This window comes from Anas acuta, chromosome 5 (assembly GCF_963932015.1).
Source record: "Anas acuta chromosome 5, bAnaAcu1.1, whole genome shotgun sequence".
Taxonomy (NCBI): domain Eukaryota; kingdom Metazoa; phylum Chordata; class Aves; order Anseriformes; family Anatidae; genus Anas; species Anas acuta.
In genome coordinates this window covers 4,421,694-4,440,413 of record NC_088983.1, presented here as the reverse complement: position 1 = coordinate 4,440,413, position 18,720 = coordinate 4,421,694, and the positions used below count along the sequence as shown (strand labels likewise).

At 48.4% G+C, this 18,720-nt stretch overlaps 2 long non-coding RNA genes across 2 annotated transcripts; both read right to left on the bottom strand.

The window, feature by feature from the left end:
* Positions 1–1,726: 1,726 nt before the first annotated feature.
* LOC137856719 (uncharacterized) lies at positions 1,727–5,508 on the bottom strand. Its single transcript, XR_011096727.1, has 3 exons — positions 3,317–5,508; positions 2,649–2,970; positions 1,727–2,542 (listed from the first exon to the last, which is right to left on the bottom strand). It is a non-coding gene; the product is annotated as an uncharacterized lncRNA (long non-coding RNA).
* A 336-nt stretch (positions 5,509–5,844) lies between these two features.
* LOC137856718 (uncharacterized) lies at positions 5,845–16,743 on the bottom strand. The gene is made up of 3 exons (XR_011096726.1): positions 16,357–16,743; positions 9,245–9,555; positions 5,845–9,064 (listed from the first exon to the last, which is right to left on the bottom strand). It is a non-coding gene; the product is annotated as an uncharacterized lncRNA (long non-coding RNA).
* Positions 16,744–18,720: the final 1,977 nt, after the last annotated feature.

Sequence of the window (18,720 nt, the reverse complement as noted above, 5' to 3'; positions counted from 1 at the left end):
ATTTACATTTTTCTTCTGTAAGCAGAAATCTATCAATTCATGAGATTTGACTTCTCCAGGTGTAACCCAGACGGCTGTCCAAGGCATGAAGGACATGCAAACCCTCTTTTTTTTTTTCTTTCTGTTTTTTTTTTTTTTTTTTTTTTTTTTTTTTTCTTAGGGGTAGCATGAGCCAGGCAGGTATTTTAAACCATTTTCATTCATGCTCTAAAAGTTGAGAGTTGCCCAAACCCAAGTCAGAGTCACCCCACCACAGAGCAATGCACAACAACTCTCTGGGCTTCCTCAAAGCCTTGAGGGTAGGCTCAAAGGCATTAATAACAATAATAAATATAATAATAAATAATAACAATATATTATTAATAAAATAATAAACCTAACATTAACATTAACATTAACAACAACAAAACAACAGCAACAACAATAATAATAACGATAATAATAATAAATTATAAAAGAAAAAAAGTATTCCTGGGGGGAAAAGCGCTAGGGGAAGCGAAAAGCTCTTGAATTTTTGAAAGCTTTTTGATTTATTGGAATAAATAAATAAATAAATAAACCAGCCATCACCTGGAACTTGCAGCACGAGAGCATACTCTAGTGGTAAGTAAGCAAAGAAAGTGCTGGTGGTTTGGAGAGCTGGGTGTAGCTGGTGAGACGCCTGCTGCCTTTCAGGGGGAGGCTTAGTCTCTGCTATCTCCTCCTGGTTTGTGCTCCGCTCAGCCTGACAGGAAATACCCAAGGCAGGCAGAGAAAATAAACAGGAACTTCTAAAGTAATTTAACAACAGAGCTGGAGAACATATCTCCGAAAGTGGCTGTGTACTTAGAGAGTTGTCTTTGTATTGGGCTCTGTTGCAGATTTACCCCTGAGAGACGCAGTTTAGAGGAAGCAGGAGATAGGGAAAGGGAGAATAATACTTAAAGCAAATTCTCTTCACCCATGGCAGTGTCATTACAAACTTGAATGAGCACAGTTATTGCAAATAAATAAAAACAATAGACCAGAACCAGTTTTACATAAGAAAATACTGAAATACTGTTCAATTAGTCCTAAGCTTTAGTTAAACCTTTTCTTTTGCCCATCAGGTGATAAGGTTAATACAGAAAGCACTCAACTGCTGTACTTGTGTAACAACAGTCAGCATCCATTTAATGAACTTGCGTGTATACACATTTAGCAAAGCCTCAATATTGTCAGCGCCAGACTGGCACAGAATTTTAATGGCAAAGTAGCCAGCCCTTGTCTTAATCGTAAACAGTGTCCTTCTGGAAGAAAAGCTCGCCCTCGTGGGGAACATTAGCCATACCAGTACGTATTTAAACAAGAAGTTTGGCAGTGTTTCCACTGCCGATATACTGCCTGCAAAGCACGAAGGGGGAGATTATGATACTTTTATTTGTTCTTGAGTGGCTGGAATAAGCTGCGTTTTATGACTTCTTGCTTTCAGGGGGTTAGGAACACCAGGCTTGTGCCCACATTTAACCACGGCAGGGTTAAATGTGGGACCATGAAGACTGAGAGCTACCGAGGAGAAGCTGGGACATCTGCGCTCACCCAAGCAATTGTGGATCTCTGTTCCTGGATACAGCACACAGGTGGCTCTCTGTAGTCACCCTGGTGGCACTGATGGCCTTTTGAATCCACGCCCAATTTAGATTAAAAAAATATATAAATAAAAAAGATGTTACTATATTATTATATTCATTGCTCGCAGGACAGCTCGCTCACTATTTCAAACATCAGTTTCATTTTCTTCCCCAAATAATAATAAAATTAGACTGAACCAGTATCCCCATGCAGATCTTGTTTTTCACAATATTGCAACTTTATAAAACAGGCTTTCTCGTCTTGCAGAAGACCTCCAGTGCCTGCTTGCCACCGTTTGTAGCGGCCTTCCAGCTGATTTTCTGACACACTGAGCAGTCACAGATCCCATTTGTCTCGGCTGGTTCTCCCAGAACTCCGACAATCAGCTCTATGTTTTCACACCTGATTTCCTTAAACTTATTTATTTATCCCCGTGCCTTAGTGGTAGGCTCGGGTCTGGTGCCTGACGTGCACAGCAACTCCACACCGGAGGCACAGACCTCACCGCTGCGCCTGGTGCACCACGTGAGGGCCCCGTTCCCTTCATCCCCAAACCCCTGGATTACTCTGCGATTAGGGTTTGTAAAAAGGGTACAGTGTTGGGAACACCTTTTACCACTACAAAACACATTTAAATGGTTTTCATCCTTCTTTTTCATTACATGTACCAGGGATAAATTGTCATCTTGTGCCTTGGCGGCCAAACTCAGCACCCTGGCCTGAGAAATCCCCAAGCATGGCACATATCTGAAGAAAGACTTGCAGTAGCTGATGATGCTTCAGATCTCCAGTGCTTCCAGCTCTCATTTTGTCACCTGTGCTCTCAGTCTGGCAGCATCCCCACAGCTCAGGCAGATCTCTCATGCACTCCGTGGATGTTTTTCCAAGCAGAGCTCCTGGACATGCTCCGACCACTCATTCCTGGGTCTGCACGGGTCCCGTGGTTGTTCTCCTTCGAGGTCAGGAAGAACAAAAAAAAAAAAAAAGAATCGAGATATTTTGGCTCTGTCTCCATTTCCTGCAGAAGGCCAGGCTAGGAAACAGATTAAATGGATTACCTTAAATCCAGACTAAATCCTGGCATGAACCCAGACCCGATTTGCCCATTCATGGCGCCAGTTACTCAACGTCCATGTGGCCAAAGCTTTGCATGAGCAGTCCATGCTCAAGCTGTGGAAGATGCTGTGGGAAGGACCCCAGATTCAATTTATCTGCTGAACTGTGGCTGTGGGACATCACCAGAAAGATCCACAGCCCACAGAGCAGCAGAGCAGAGGAGGAACACTCTGCACAAGCTGCCTACATCAGAACTAAAGTCACCACTGGGCGCATGTTAGAGAACAACGTGAACCCAGGTCTCCTCTCCTTGAAGCCCCAAAGCTTCCTTCAAGCTCACGTCTGAGCATCAGCCTCACGTAAGGAGGCCATGAGGTGATCTGAGGAACAGGTCCGGGTTCAAATACAACCTAGATCTCCATCGCAGGTGCTGCCAGAGCTTTTGCTGCTGGGGCTGGAAGAGAGAGATGTGTCTATTTCTGTATGTCAGGCTTTCAAGAATGAGAAGAAACCAGCACGAAACTTAGATGTGCTGACTGTTGTTAAAAAAAAACCTTTAAGCAAATGTGGTTGGATTTTGTTATTTTTTTTCCCCACCAGGTCATGCCTCATGTGATGCCTTGGATGGATGGTGATTTGGAAATATAATTTTGGAAATAAACCCAGGAACGTTTTCATAATCAGAAGGAGCTGATGAGCATGCTGGAGGCTCGCAGGTGGCTGAGGTGAGGGGCTGCAGACTGTGCAAATGAAAGGGAAACCAAAGGCAGAGCCCCAGTAAGTTCTCCCATGGATGTGGCTTTCTAGGAATGGAACTGGAAAATTTAAACTGGTCCCATTGAGACCAAAAACTTCCAGTCTGGCATTGCCTAATCCTGGGTTTCAGGTAGAGTGATCTTACCCTGAGCACCCTTTTAACACCAAGCAGGTGTTGACAATCACATCAAAACAACATTTAACATAAAGCAAGAGGCCGAAGCAGAAAATACTGATGTTTCCCAGAACTGTTATTTCAGGGGTGGATAAAAAGAAACAGGGTGTTTCCTGAGACCTTCAAACCTCGTGTTACATTAAGTGAGAGGAAACAGCTTCTACAGCCTCCTCCTCCTCCTCTCCTGCATCTAGGAGCCCAGCAGAGGGTGACTGCAGCATCTCGAGGTCAGCAGCCACCACAACATCTGCTTTTACATTAACACACCCGATGTTGCCACAGTTTATAATTTACAAGCCTCAGACTTCTCTTCCGCTTTCTGTGGCCCGGTATTTTCAAGCTCCTCACAAGCCCAAATGAGAAAAACGCATCTCGTTTTTTCCAAGGCCAGAACTGCTGGTGCAGAAAATAGCCAAGTGCTGGGGACTGAACTCTGCTTCTACTTACACGGGGAGAAATCCAGCAACCCCTCACTGCCTTCGGCTGATTTCCTCCAGATTCGCTCCAACAGAAAGCGGAATTTGGCTCTTGATGTTTTCTGATGGCATTAAGGCCTTTAAAGAAAATCCTACAAAAGATTTAGCCACAAACAAAATCTCCTGCCTTCTACAAATCTGCCTCAACCTGTGCTGTGGAAGGAGCTGGAGGATCTTGCAGGGAACAGGGGACAACAGGGGCAGCTGTGCAGATATTTGGGCACGATATTAGCAGGAAAAAGTGCAAAATAGGTGCATTATGACCCAAGATGCTTCAGCCAGCCTGCACTGCCATTACTGCTGGGGGCAAAAGCATCAATTGTTGGTGCCTTGATAATCATTACAAGCTAATGAGCAACAGCTTAATCAGCACAGGCAATTCTTCTGCAATATAGGGGATAATTAATCACTTTTCTTCTGATTTTTAGGAACCTTGTGGATTTTTTTCGCTTGTAAGTATAAGACAATGGCACCACAGGCAGGATGGAGGCATCCTACGGGTCACATCTTCCATCCTCCAGCTCCACAGCACGTTAGGGGAAGGCAGCTCCCTGCTAAACACCCCAAGCCTTGCATAACCTGGCAGTTTCTTCCCTTGTCCTGGCCAAAATCCCACCACTGAGATTCTGCCAGTAAACCTCCCTCCCTAAAAACATCCATCCTGCCTGGAGCCTGGGGACAAGGAGACGCCGATCAGACAGCCCCGGCGTGTTTCTAACACCACGGCAGGGCAGGGGGAAGGCAGGCAGCCTGCAGACAACAGGGTGGCTGCCTCGAGCCGACACATTTCTCCCTGTGCTCCAGACAAGATGTGCCACAAGCCCGGCTTGGTGGGGGAGATCCTGTCTCCCACCTCCTTTGGCTCGCTTGAGTTTCTCCCGTCACGGGCCGGCTGGAATTAAAACCAAGAGCCAAATTCCCCCCGGTTGCGGTCAAACAGAAGCCGCTGCCCATCTCCACCCCTCACTCCCATGCTGGAGCCTGCAAGGAGTGGATTTCCCAGCTGGTTTCCCAGCCTGGGACCTGAGTAAGGCTAGCGAGCAAAGAGGAGCCGGGGAATTGGGTCCAAGCAGGCAGGTGCAGCGGCTGGATAGCTTGTGGATTCCCCTTCTGCCACCAAACACCGGTTCCTGCACATATGTTGCAACAGGAGCATTATTTGGTGATGGCAGAGTGAAAGGCAGGGGCTTGCTGCGGTTTGGAGAACTGCTGTCGGGGAGGTTCAGGAGCAGGAGGTGTGTGGGAGCAGAGGATGCTCCAAGGGATGGAAGATGAAGAATTTTGGCCTCGGCTGCCTGCACCCAGTGCGTGCATCTCCCCCTGGGTATATCGGGCATGGAGTCACATCCTTGTGCTGAGCACTGCTGGAGAACCAGGAGCAGGGCAGGCTTCCCAGGGGGACTTGTTACAGCACAGGAGAGGTCTAAAAATTGCTGCAAGCAGCAGTAGGGGTGCAAAAAAAAAAAAAACAAAAAAAAACAAAAAAAAAAACAGAAAAACAACAAACCTTTGCCATTACAATCTGCGGCTTAGCAGAGAGAAGGGTAGGCGGTGAGTTGACCGTGGTCGGTAAGTACCACATGAGGAGAAGATTTCTAATGGTGGGGTGGTGATTAATTGAGCAGACAAAGGCAAGGTGAGCCCAAAGTGCTAAAAGCTGCAATTAGATGCACTACACCTGGAAGAGAGGTGAGCAGTCCCGCTCGAAGGTGGCGAAATGCTGGAGGAATTTGCATGGGGTGGCAGCTCCCAGCTCACGCCTCACGCATCTCTTTCTCCTCCTGGCATCCCTTATTTCTCTTCTAGTCCCTTTTTGCCATTTCCAGGGGATGCAGGGCTTGAGATGACTTAGACAAATAGAAGGGCCAGGCCAGCAGGGATCAGCACCAGGATCCCTCCATTCCAGGACCACCAGGAGCCACTTGGCTTCCCTAAAAGCATTTGGTTTTAGGGTTGGAGACTCCCCATTTCTTCTCCTGTCCCATGGTAATGTTTCTGAGGGACTAGGACAGGGAAAACCTCCCAGCCCCACAAATAACAGATGACCTGGACGTATGCCCAGCACCACCACACGTTGGCCTTGGCCTTATTCCACCCCTCCTCAACTCCGTGGAGCTCCGGGAGGAGAGCGAGCCATCCCGTTCCTAACAGCCCCTAATCCCTGCCCTCCGTAAGCAGTTTTAAAACGGCCATCAAATCTTCCCCCCGCCCTTAAATGAAAAAGTGATGTCAGCGGTAATCTGCTGCCCCGATTTATCCCCGCGTGTTTCGGCAGTTTGGGCTAATGCATTGTCCCACAAACATATGTTTTAACGCACCCGCGCGCGCACCCACACAAAAGGGAAGCTTTGAGCGCGCCGTGCTCGTTATGGAGCCTAATGCCTTAAATATTACTTTTTAATACTAATGTCAGATTATTAAAAAACGTAATCCATTCCCCTGATTGGACCTAATGTAAGCAGGAGGATAAGAGGGCTTCCATCCATGCATTAACACATTTCATGGAGCGTAAAGCCACTTTCTCCCTCTTAAAACAGAAGGTCAGGAACTAATAGAATCTGCACTTCGAGGGGTTTTTTAAAACATATTACACAGAAACTTTAGTGAAAGTTAATCTGTTGATAAGTGTCGGCTGGAGCTGTGTGGGTAAACAAGAAATAAATGTAATTCACAGGCAGTTTTTTTTCCTGCTAAAGACCTGTCTGTGCACTTTAAAACATTTATGTTTAAATAGAGCAGGGACCAGCGCTAAGAAGCACTCAGCTGAAAGCAGCTTTATGCAAATGTGTCGTAAGGGACTAAAATAAAGCTACCCAAATCTCCCAAAGCTAAAGGGAGAAGGGCTCTGACCCTGGGGGAGCTCTCCCCTGACCCTGACCACAAACCCTTTCTGGCTTTCATTCCCTTCTTTGGCCCCATTTTTTTTTTTTTCTCATTCCCAATGCAGTGGGCTGAGTTGCTTCCCAAACCAGCCCCATTTCCCCATTTCTTTTCCCCACCATCTGCGGGGTGATTTGGAAACCCCAAACCTGGTGCTGACACAGAAATGCTCTCCATAAAGAGCTGATGTTGCCCAGGACCCAGAAATTTGGCAGAAACACCATTTTTAAGCAGCCTCAGCTCCCCGACGGTGGCGGAGGCCAGGCGGTGACCCAACTGCAGCGGGCGAAGCAGGAGGTAGAAGCGTGCGCTGGCAAGCTCCGGGGCTTGGCCCTTGTGCTCCCAGCCACATGCCAGGGATTTAAGCTTCGGAAAAGGCTACAGCCACCAGAAAGGGATTGATGACATATGGATTTCATACATTCAGCAAATGAAGGAAAAGCTCTCCGTGGCTGCATGGGATTAGCGCCATTCCCATACAATTCCTTGTAGTCCCCCCTGGAGGAGGGCTGCATCGCTGGACACCGTCATGTTCGCACCATTTGGGCCATGCTAATCTTGATGGCACTGGAAAACGCTGGGGATGTGGAGGAAATTCGGGTCCTATAGGTTCCAGACCCTCCATGTAACAGAGACAAGTAATTCTCCTCCTTGTCTGGCTGCCCAGTGTTTGCTGGTGTTGCTGCAAGCTGTGCTGGGGCTCGGGAGATACACAGATGGATGAGAATCAGAATTTGGGGGTTTATCCAGCTCCGGGGAAATGGGGACCAAAGTAATTTGGCATTTCCCACGCAACAAGCAACACCTGACAGTATGGGAATCAGTGGCCAGTGCTGCTTGCACCCCAAGGCTGCCACAAGTCCTTTGGCAACCAGTCAAGGACAACCAAAATCAAACCGTGGCACCTTTCAGCCCAGGGAAAAAAAAGAAATGTTTCTGACAGAGCCCAGCGAGTTCCTTTTACCTGGAAATATCCTCAGGATGCAACTACTTCCCAACACATTTAACCTGGTCAAATACCATGCGCCAAGGAGACGCCACAGCGCATGAACAAAGTCACTGAAGAAGGAAGAAAAAAGGTAAAATAAAAAGCTTTGGTGCTAGATATTGAGCCCCTGTAGCCTGGCCATGTTATTTCAGGGAAACAATAGGACATCAGATTGAAATAAATGAGATTGGATCGTGCATCTGGTGGTGGTGCAGAGCAAGAGGGAGCTGCTATCTAAACCCCTTATGTGGCTTCTGTCCTTAGCAGAAGCTGATCATGCCTCGGGGGACCAAAAATCCCTACAAATGGGAATTCGTTGGCCATCTATAAGGCTCCGATTTTGTCACGGCAGCCACAGGAGCCATGAATTTGAATTAACTCCATGAAATCTTACAAATGGAGGGAGAAATACATCGAATTCGGCAGGTTCTTTCGTTTGTTTCCAGCAGGCCATGTCCTGCCACGAGCTGATGGCAATTCAAATCAGGGGAGGCATCACTCAGCAGGGAATTAGCTCTTGTAGCTGTGCCCGTCTCCGAGGCATGCTGCTGAGCGGGGAGGTGGAAGGGTGGGGAATGCAACCAAGGTCCGAACGAGATGGGAAATATCTGAGCAGGAAAAAAAAAATGGCTTTGGCAGAGACCCTGACTGCTATGTCCTTTTCCCATATTTGAAATGATGCCATGTTTGGCCAAAACTAAATTCAGGGGCTTCATGAGTACAATTTCCAACTAAATACTTGAAACCCTCTTGAATTTCCGTGCAACTTAAGCCGTGGCATTCCTGCTGGGGCCGTTACCCTCTGCATGGTCGATCAGTAGCCATCAGATGGGAACGAACTCGCAGATGGCAGCCTCAGCTCCGGGTCACACCTCCACCAGCTTCTCTGCAGAATAAATCAGTGCCTCGTCGTGCTGCTAGGGAAAGACGTGGCTCTCTGTTATGTGCATGATTTCCTGTAGAAGAGCTAGGTAAGGGAAGACAACAGCTCTATGTCCCATTTTTATTTCATCAAGAGCCTCACGGTGGACATGTGAAGTGGTGTCGTGGTGGGACTTCATCTCAGTGCAATGTCCCGTCCCTGGTCAGGCAGAGTGGGGCTAGGCTGGTGGTGAGATGCCCCGAGGCAACCAAGATGCCCACCTGAAAGGAAAGCAGGTGGTTAAATAACGTCAGACGAAACCATGCAATCAAATTACCATGCATTTTAATTTACAGGCCATAGAGATGGCCTGATTAAAATATGTTTTCAGTGCAACGTAGGTAAGAGTGCTGAAATATTAGCCTCACGCTCAATGACAAGCTCTTGAATTCCTCATTTACCTGCCTTGTGTTTCGCCTTCCTCGTGGTTTGGTTTGGCTTCCTGGCTGTGACATGAATGAACATGTATAAACCTGTATAGCGTTGGGTAAAGCTTTAATTGGAGTCACCGGATGGAAACCATGACTGAGAGCTGAACGCCCTCCACAAGAACCTGCTGACAAGGCCGAGGCTGGTCCAGAAGTGTCCCCACCATGTCACTCTCCTTCTGTGACCGTGGTGTCCTCCAGCTCCTGCCTGTCTCACCAGGGAAGAGACACCCAGATCCTCCTCCAACTCAGCTTCCCATTGGGAAGGTCTTCTGCTTCCACCCCTACCATGGTAGGAGAGAAAAGAAGTGAAGCGACCACATTACCTATGAGACAAGGTCGTTTTCAAAGCTGCCAGATGGGGCAGAAGGTGGGCATGTCATTAAGGAGCAGGCTGTGTGCCCATCACACAACAAAATGGTTGCAGCTCGTTGGCGCATGGCATAGGGAAGGAGGTGGCCATGGGCTGGTGCACCGAGCACGGGTCCCACCAGGAGCAGCAAGCTGGACCAGACCAGAGGAAGAGGCTGAAAATCACCTGAAAGCACAGGCAGCTGAAGTTGCAAACATTAACAAATTTGGAAATGTCTCCTGTTTAGCAGATCAGTGAGTATCGAAACAAAATGGGGCCAGAAGCTAATTATATGGAAATATTTCTATTTGCACATTTCACTGGAAGGCAAAGCGGAGAGTGCAACTAATACATCTCTACAACTGACAGGAATATTAAGTTTTCTGTCATTTTGCTACCACGGCTACCTTTCTCAGCATGCATTCTGTCCTAGTTCCCATTAAGGTGAGAGCAGAATCAAACTCATTAATTGTCTGCATTTTAGATATGATAAGAATTTAGTGGCTGGTGTTAATTAAACTACAAAACAACTCCTCTTGCTGCGGTGTGCATTCCAAGTTGGAGCAATTAATTCACTCACTTAAACTGATCAAGATTTAATTACCATCACTCTGTGCAATTACTCCATAATTAAAGTAATTTGGTTCATTCCACTCGCTGACAGTGTCATTGAACAGCCATTCATAGTACCCAAAGAAGTGATAATTAACTTAAAGAACAGCTCAAGGCAGTCTTACACAGACTTAGTTATTCCTAAATATACCTATACCAGAGACAGAAACCTATTGTACAATACAGGTGCTTCCCTGGGAAAGGGTTTTGGACATTTTGGGTTTGTTTTATAAGCCAACACGCTGTAGCAAACCCAGTTTGGGGCAAGGCTTTGTGGTTGTCACCGGAGAACGTGCTCGTTCACACAGATGGGCACAATAAAGCTTGGATCCCTCCAGCTCTACAGGCTTCCCCTGCCTGTTCCTGGTGACTCCTCACGAGGAAAGAAGCAAAATCCTCAATGAAAAGTTCCTTCCACTGAGATAACACTGACAGCTCCTAAGATTTTACCAAGTGTCTCGTGGCAGGGAACTACAAGAGACACGTGTTGCTTCCTGTAAGGTTCTCAGCTCGTACCAAATGCAAGACCACGCAGGAATACTTTTGTATCCACCTATATCATCTTTAAAGTAATGATAGAGACCTGGTGTCTCAGTGCTCATGGCAGGTTTCTTTAGAAAACTCAGTTTTGCCTTTATTTTATTCTAGAAAATGATTTTGCTGGTGGACTTACTCTCCAAGAATTGGAAGCAAGTATTGCTGCCTGTTTCCAGAAGTAGGGTGCTTGTAGTCACAAGGATAAAGTCAGTACCACAAACCTCTGTGCTGAGGTTTAAACTCCTTAGATCAGTCTAATCTTTCCCCAGCAACCTTGTAAAATGCCAGCCTCTCTATGGGATGGACAGAGAGAGGGGCAGACCCTCAAGACTGTCCACCTTTTTCTAAGTCTTCTCAGCCCAGGCACAGAAAGTCAAAACCTGACCCACCACGACATTTTGGTCACCAAGCCTGCAATATTTGTGTTGAGTTTTTATTCCCCACCACAATGATGTTGATCTAGAAAATCACCTCAAACAAGTGGAAGAAGCGCACTGACTATTGTTCATGACTATCGAGTCAATGACAGGTGTCATCTTCTCCAAGAGCCCACTTGTCCTCACCAGCATTGTGGGGAAGCCAGGCCAGCTCCAGCTGATCAGAAAAATCCACCCTACACTTTAATAGGACTGCCTGTCCAGCACAGCCTCATCCCATAGCATCCCACAACATCCTCAGTTCTCTCCTCATGGTCACGTCTTGGGTGGCCCCCAGCCAGCTACAGAGATCGGTGCTGATGTGACTTTGACCTGATGGGCAGTATTGACCCCAAATATGCCAGATTAAGCTGATAATGAATACAGTCAGCCTGGAAAAATGAATATTTCTGGTTCTCGGAGCTGGGTGATTCTGTGTTTTCCATGAAAACACACGGGGCCACCAACCTGTTGCTGCCATTGGTATGGGCAGAGAAGCACCAACAGGCACGGGGTTGCACATGGTAATTCCTGATGCAGCCCAGCTCCTTGTGCTGTGGGTTTCCCGAGGTGTCAGCACGCCTGGCAGACCACCACATCAACCCAAGATATCCCCCAAAAGCTGGGAATTATCCCTGCACCTGCACCGTTTCTAAAGCCGAGCGTTTTGGTCGTGCTCCCAGCGCTGGTTAACCTTCTGTGACTCAGCAGTGGCTAAGTTAATATCAGCTCTGCCCAGGGGAATATATTCAATATTTCTTTTTACTTAAAAAAGGAGGGGAAAAAAAAATCCCAAACATTATTTTTAAGCTTCTAAAAGAGCATTACAAAAGAAAGAAGGGGAAGGAAAAAAAGAGACTATGTAAAGATTGCTTACCAGAGCCCTTTTACAATAGGCAGCCACGCAACAGAAATAGGTGGACATTAATTCATGCTAACCTTGCACACCTAAATACCATTAATTCATCAAAACTAATAACATTAATTCCTTCAAAAAAATGAGATTAAAGACAGGCACCCCTTGCAGTCATAATCTGTGGCTGATGACACTAAAATGAAACCTCCGGTACACAAAGCTACCAGCAGAGCCTGTAGAGTCTCACAAATTGCAGCTGCCAATACATAAATCCTCGAGACAATATACATTATTTTCCAGGGAGCGAGCATTTGCACGCCAAACACCGAAGGAAAAGGAATGCAAAAAAAAAAAAAAAAATGCTGGTGGTTTTCTGAGGAGCTGGGATGGCCCACGGCTGGACCTGCTGGCAGCTGTGGAAGCAATTTTTGTCTCAGCAAGAGCAGGCAGGCGTTGGGACGGGCTGCCCAGGGAGGTGGTGGAGTCACCGTCCCTGGATTTGCACCGAGAGGTGTCCGAGCTGCAGCTCGTGGCCAGGCTGAGAGCAAGACCAGTGGGATGCTGCATGCACCTCCAGCTTGCCCAGCACCAGGCTGGCACTGCAGACACACCACCAGCACCTCCAAAGCACCGGAGATACTATTTCAGATTAAGCCCAGATTAAGCCCATTTAATTTTAACTCGGATTAAGCCCCTATTTAGAGGCTGGCCCCATTTCTGACGCAGCCGGGCTCTCCCTGACAGAGGAGCCTCCTCCTTGGAGAGACAGAGCCTGCATCTCCTCCCATCTGCCTCGGGTACACGGTGCTGCGGGGTCTGTGCCTCCCGATTTAGGGGTGCCCAGTGCCTGCTGCAGCCCCCGGGGCTTTGGGCATTCCTGGACACTGGTAAGTTGCAGCCCTATGATCTCCAAACAGCGATGGAGGCACCAGGTGGATGTGCCACCTCCATGTGTGACACCTCTTAATCGCACAGGGCTTTCTCCTGCCCTGTTTTTTAAGAAATACTCCGCCATCCATCAATGCCTTTCAGAGAATATCTGTTTGCAATGAAATTTAAGGAAAGAACGGTTCAGGACCTGTCCAAGATGGCTGGAAAACAGCAGTGGGGTGAACACAATCAGTGCCTGCTGGTGTTAGCGGGATCCCAAAGGCCTGGCACAACTCCGTGAGGGACTATGAAGTCCCTAAAACAAAAGAGATGTCTCTGTGTCTGAGGCATTATGGTGACATGTGGCACACGAGGGGACACAGGCAGATGAGTGTGCCCAGGGAAAGACCGGGATAATTTCTCTTTGAGAGCTGCAAGCCATCGAGGTTCCTCAAAAAGGCAGGCAGTGCAGCACAGGCAGGCTCTGCAGCGCTTGTTTTTCTATTCGGTAGATTTCTGGAGCATCTCGTGTTATAATTCGCCCACCTTTTCCTCCTAACCCAGCCCGGGCTGTGCTATTACCCGGCTGTGCAGCCTGTTTTCCCTTCCCATTGCCTGGCTGTGCACTTCCCTCACGCTAATCCCCCGGTAATGGACACTTTCTCTGAGCCAGCTGAGATCCGAGTTGCATTGTCTTTGTGGTTCTCGCGGATTTGATTACCGGGATAGCTTTGTTTTCATTATTTTGAGATTGGGGGATTTTGCCTGGTTCCCTCAGATTGATTCTCGCCGTTCGAGGAGGGCTGGCGTCCCACGGCTCCTGCTTGTGTTTGATCCGGGAGCGGTGGGGGAGCAGCCCCCCGGCTGTCCAGCCACCAACGCCAAAGCAAGAGCCACGTTTAGCCACGTTTTGCTTTTGCTGGAAAGCACCTTTTGCTCGCAGAACAAAACCAGAGCAATTTCTGCCCCTTCCCTCACCATACTGGGGCACGCTGGCTTCATCTGGGCTCCGCTTGCACCAGGGAGGTGGAAACCACCCCCAGCCTGGGCAGGCAGGGGATGGGGTCAGACCAAACCATGCAACCCCTCAAAATTTTTGGCACCAGTCACGGCGTTTGCAGACCAGAAGCTGCTTCCAGCCCAATGCCAGAGCCCAGAGAAGTCCAGGGATGTTCATCTTCCCCACTTCTTCTTCTTCTCAGTGCCCTCTCCTTAAATAAAATCACAAAACTAATCTGATATTTTGATGCTTCCTGATAAAGCTTACATCTGTCAGAATGACCTTTCGGCTAAACAGCAATAGCTGGCATTAATCCTATTATTTCATCACGATTATTACTTTTTATCAACGCAACGCAGCTGCCATTTCCTCGTGCACTAAGTGAATTGAAGTTCTCAGCTGGGGCACGCCGCGCTCGCAGATGTGCGAAGCGCCGATAGCCACAGCACGGATTGCTGCTCCTTCTCCTCCCGAGCCTGCGCTGAAAAGTCAGAAAAGCAGAAAAGTCAGCTCAGCACTGAGAAAAATAATCCCGTTCCAGCCCACGGAGGCATCAGGTGGAACTCGTGGCTGTCTGTCCTGGAGAAGCAGCCCACAGCTGGGCAGCGCAAGAAGGATATTTGGTGGCTTCTGCAAGAAAAGTGTGATAAAATTGCTGATTCTGATGACTCGTCTGAAAAGAAGTAATAAATAAATATCAGACCAATTCCAAGATGGATTGAAAGGAAGATAAAGGTAAGGGCCGAAGCATTTTGGATACAGTCCATGCAGCATTTCCCTCCAGTCCCTAAGTGCACGTTTTAGGGAAGCAGAGGGATGATGCCACTGACTCGAGGGGGTTGTTCGCCCCCTCACATTGTAGGGATCCCGATGTGAGGTGTGAGACACCAAAACCCTGCTGGCCTGGCCACTCACCACGACCTCAGCAATCCCACAAGCTTCACAGGGTGATGCATCCAGCCCTACAGCCACCTCCAGGGCCACAACAGCAGGTCCAGGTGGGGCATCAGTCCCAAGGGCAGCAAAGGGTCTGTCCCAGGGCCTTGCAGGAGGTCTTTGGGAGCTGGTTAGATGAATATCCATCTTGTTCAGACATCACTGATCCCAGATGAAGGCCAGGTATGCTTGAGGTGGCCTTTTGAAGTCCCTGCCAGCCTTATTTTTTGTTTCTGTGCCAGGGAAGGGTTGGATGCACAGGAGGTGGCCGTGCAGAGCTGGTCCTGCTGATCCTGTCATCAGTGCTGCGATGGCCACGAGAAGATGTGGGCAAAAGTCTTCAAAAAATGTGGCACTGGCGATGTCCTGGGCATGGATATGGACATGGGGTGAGCACGCATGTGGGCATGGGTCTGGGCAGTGCAATTAGGTCTGAACAACCCTAATGGTCCCTCAGGGACCCAGCAGCTGGTGGGTTCCCAGTGTGCTGGGAGCTCCTGCTGGGACTGGAAATGTCTGGGACAAGGGGGGCATCCCCCAAAAGGCCCAGCCTTAGGGGACCCCCCTGGATTTAGGAGACGGCGCCAGACGGTGCCTACTTTTTCTGCAGCTCCTCATTTGTCCTTTACAAGGTTCTGTGATTTAAGAACGTGTGTTAAATCTTCTGCAACAATCAATTCAAATGTACAAGTTTGGCTATTCAAATTACTTTTCCAAAAGTACTTTAAAATGCATTAAGTTATTAATTGCCTGCTGGCACTTTAATCAAACGGGAAAATTGACATAGCCAGAGGCATGTATTTTTGTGGAAAGGAAATTTATTTAAGAAGAAACAGCAGCTCTTACTGCTTAATTTAAACTGAGAAAACTGTGGAAAATCAACTGCTATGGAAAATTAATAAAACATTTCCAGCTGCAAACAGTGACTAATTGTACAAGATGAAGACTGCCTGGAATTAATAACTTGCAATCTTCTGTGTGAAGAACCCCCTACCAGTTCAATTTACTGGGAGATTAAATTACTTCTAAGTTTGCCATATTAAAACAGAACATGAATAAAATGTTAGTGAAAGCACATCTATTATTTACTGTCTGTGATATGGATATAATTATTTCCAAACAACCACAATGTGACGTGACTGGCAATACTGAAGTTATTTGCTGGTGAATGGAGTTCTACCACCCCGGTTCCCGTAAAACCAACCCAAATGGGTTTCTGAGGGTGGCACGTTGCTGCCACAGGGAATTATCCCCCCAGCCCCTGCCCCGTGATGCCCAGCACCCCCTTTCTCGCTGCTCTTTTAGTGCCAACACCGCTGCGCTTTCCCCACTGCTCCCACACCATATGAGCCTCACGCCTCCCTTGCTTTGCCCAATTTTTATATTTTTTCCCCCGTTTTAAAGCAGGAGCCAGCTGAGCGCATGGAAAGCCTGGTGCATGTCAGAGCTCCAGTAGCAGCAGAGCAAAACCAGGTGAATGCTGTCCCCTCCAGTACCGAAACTCACCTGTGGAGCTGCCAAACTCACGCTTTCTTTTCACGCACATGCCAAATTCATGGGGAGCATAAGCCCATTTCAAAGGAGTAAAAAATGGGAAGGTGGAAAAGAAACAAAGCCAGGCAAGAGGGTGTTTGCTAAAACCCAGGCAAAACCCAGCAGGGTCTCAAAGCAACCCAAGAGGGAGCAGGAGGTCAGAGAGCTGCAGAGTTGCCAGCCCCCAGGATGCAGCACGGTAGTCCCAGCATGGTGTTGGGTGCTGAAATAAAGAAAAAAAAGAGGTTGTGCAAAGCATGGGTTAGGTGCAGGAGGTGTTAGAGGTTTTGATGCACCAGGTGGGTTGGGAATGCGGAGGGACCACCTGGGATACGTTTGGGGCTGATGAGGCTGACAACACTCACCTGCCACAAGGTGCAAAATGCTTCCAGGGCATTAGTGTAACATTAAGGCCCTTAAAAAAAAATACAACGTGCTACAGAGATGGGGCATGGGAACACAGTGAGGGTCTGTGGTGTATCAGTCTGTGCCATTCAGCTCAAAGACAGGGAGGAGGACAGGATGACACCATCCCCACTTTAGAGAGGGGAAAATGAGGCATGAAGCAGCCTCTGCTCGCTCCCAGCTCCCCAGCGTGGCATGTGGTGTTCGGAGCCTCTCACAACGTACCTCCAAGGCCTGTGAATGATAATGAGCATAATTATCAGTGCTGAGCATTAGAAGATAAGAAGTTCTTCTCCATCCATGAGCAGACGAGTTGCAGTGCAGGCCTGTGGGTTAATGTACAGAACGTGCATGGACGGAGACGGAGCTTCCAAAAGATGTTTTCACGTTGCCGTAATTGAGTGTGTCACATTTAATTGCAATAGGCTTTGCGCTGAGCAAACCTGGGGACCTCTCCTCTTGATAGCAAATTAGACCTGATTGCCTAATTGCAATTACCTGGGTAATTAGATAGAAATAGAGTATAGCCTTGTGCTGCACAACGGTGAGGATTCACTTCTGAACAGAATTGGCCTGGCTTCAAAGTGGAAGACATGGACATACAGACAGACAACTTAACCTGCTTGTAATGACACAAGGCAAGCCCCAGGGCTCGATCCCTCAAGAAAACAGTTTTAAAATGACACAAGTCTGGCTGCAAAGAGCCTCGTTTGTGCTGCAGCCTGGATCCCAGCAAACTGAGCTATTGGAGAGCAAGGGGGCCACCATGCCCTCAGCGTGCAGCACCTGTGTGGGATCCCTTGGGAGATCTCCCAGGATCCTGCTCCAGCCCCACAGGAGATGCTGGAGATGCTCCACACCTGGAGGCACCAGCCCTGAAGGTGCAGCTTCAGCTCCATGGGAGCACGGTGCTGGGAAAGGTTTGGGTGGGATGGGAGCACCTGGAGATGAAGGATGGAGCGGTGTCACGGGGGTCAGGGCTCACTGCCACCACACCTCGAAGCCACTGGGCTTTTCTGGGCCTGGAAGGAGAACTGGCTTTGCTCTGGAGCAGGTTCAAGAAGCAAGAAGAAAGCGATAATCCCCCCTCGGCAGGGTGCGGTGCTCATAAATCCAAGTGGCTGTAAGGCTCACCTGGGCGCTTGGCAAGACTTGCTTGCCTGAAAGCCCTCTTCTCCCCCTGATGGGGATGTGCCAACCCAGAGGCACGTCCCCATGGGATGGAGACGCCCTGCACCATGCTGCAGCCCCTGGTGAGGAGCAGGAGGAAGAAGGCATCTCTGCAGGGAAGGTGGATGGTATTTAAAGCAGGATCAGCCCCTTTCCCAGCCCATACACCATCATTCACCCTAGCCCAGGACAACCTGGCCTTCCTTTGCTCTGAAGGGCCAACTCTAGCCCCCTTTCCCTGTCTCAACCCTCATCCCTCCATCCAGACCCATTCCCCTCACCCACCACATTTCCCCTATCGCCGCCCCGACACTCCCTTTCTCCCCGCTTCGTTGTGCTGTTTTCTTTTCCCTTTCTTTTTTTTTTTAAATTTATTTATTTTTTTTTAATTCCCTTTCTTCTTTTACCCTTAAAGAGCGAACAAAACAAAACAAGGGAAAGCGGTGCCAATCCGATCCTCTTAGCCCAACGTGCCTACCCCGGGGAGGGCTCCGGCGGCGCGCGGCGAAACCCCGGCGCATTCGTCCTGCTCCTTCCCAGCAACTCCAGCAAATTGTAAGCCACCGCGGAGGGGTGTGCCCCCAGGCACCCTGCAAATCCACTGCCTTTGTCATAACGAGAACAAATCCCACCTTTGAAGTTTTTCCTCCTTGTTACAAGGGGAATGTCTTTTGTTTAATCCATTTTAGCCTTTAATGCCTGACCTGGATCAATCCTGTTGGGTAGATTACACACTGCTCACGCCGACTTTAAACTACCCTA